This window comes from Nicotiana attenuata, chromosome 2 (assembly GCF_001879085.1).
Source record: "Nicotiana attenuata strain UT chromosome 2, NIATTr2, whole genome shotgun sequence".
NCBI classification, from domain to species: domain Eukaryota; kingdom Viridiplantae; phylum Streptophyta; class Magnoliopsida; order Solanales; family Solanaceae; genus Nicotiana; species Nicotiana attenuata.
The window spans coordinates 30,992,811-30,994,170 of record NC_031990.1 but is presented as its reverse complement, the minus strand read 5'-3'; the positions used below and the strand labels follow the sequence as shown (position 1 = coordinate 30,994,170).

Here is a 1,360-nt window from a genome sequence, read left to right as displayed (position 1 = left end):
TAAAAAGAAAAACTTATAAACCTATAAAATATATAGTATTCCTAAAAAATAGGGCCTCCCAAAATTGGGGGCCTAAGCACTTGCGTTACCCCATACACCTATAGAGCCGGCCCTGATACATACATTCATACTTTTCCAAGAAAGATTACCCACAAAAGCATCGTCTGATTTTTATTTTGATTCCGGGTTAAAGTTTGATTTGCATAGTATAGTTGGTATTAGTTACCAATAAGTAAGAAAAAAATGAAGAAGGGCGACAACCAGTGTGAAATTTGTTGGCGAAATTCTTCAACGCTTGAGACAAGTAAGGATACCGTCCTTAAGGATATTTCACTAGTAAAGGCATATCCCTATTGACTCAACAAGCTCAATGGTAATCTAAAACTGCTATAATGTTAAACCTTATTTATGGGTTTACCATTTGGGGGGTGGGGGGGTTGGGTGCAAATCCACCAATTTTGCCTTCAGGTCCATTTTCCACTTGTGAGATTTTACTGGGTATTACTATTACAGTATCCAAAATATATTTCCCGATCATTATTTCTTAAACTTTCCCGTCTTCTTTGGTCCAAGAACTTCCATTGTACCTACAGAGCAACCGCACCTACTTCGAAATACAAGAATAGCTCTTCCATTAGGTGGAGCCATTCTTTTAAGCTCAGCTTCCAATTCTAGATAATGATCTCTAAGCAGTCCCTTTTTATTAACACCATTTTTTGCTGAAGTCAAATTTGACTTAAGACAATCTTCTCTCTCTAACTGTATATCAAATTCAGCAGCTTTCTTAAGTCCGCGACAACCTGGTTTCCTACATCCTCTACTTGTCGTACATACTGTAATTGCTAAAAGAGCTATTGCTGCAAATAAAATGCTAAGTCCTAGACAAATAAACACCCTCTATAAATTTCATCTTTCACCACATAAGTGAATGCTCCATAAATTTCAAATTTTTTATGTATCAAAAGATTTATGTAAGGATATAATAAAACCCCACATGCAACAACTACAGCAATTAAAATCACTACATCAATGATAGCAGAGTGAGACTGTTGACAATCACTTGGTGGCTTGTTGTTCTTTCTCTTGTGCAACTGATTCATTCGCCTCAATTTAAAAAGGGAACAGTTGAATTCTTGAATTTAGCCCTGGTTAATTTTGTGTCTCCTGGAGGAAATGAGCTATGTAAACAAACCATTTGGGTTGAAAATTTGTTACTGGAATTTAAAAAGACTCAATCTTTAATGAAAACTGAAACCGAGTTAATGAAGATTGAGGAATTCAGATCGACCCATCTTATCAAATTCAATGACAATTTTGGAAACTGTCGGTGGCTATTGGAATTTGGATACAAAGTCGATTT

General features: G+C 35.8%; 1 pseudogene; it reads right to left on the bottom strand.

Moving 5' to 3' along the window:
- On the bottom strand, positions 538–1,100 carry LOC109218045 (annotated as a pseudogene).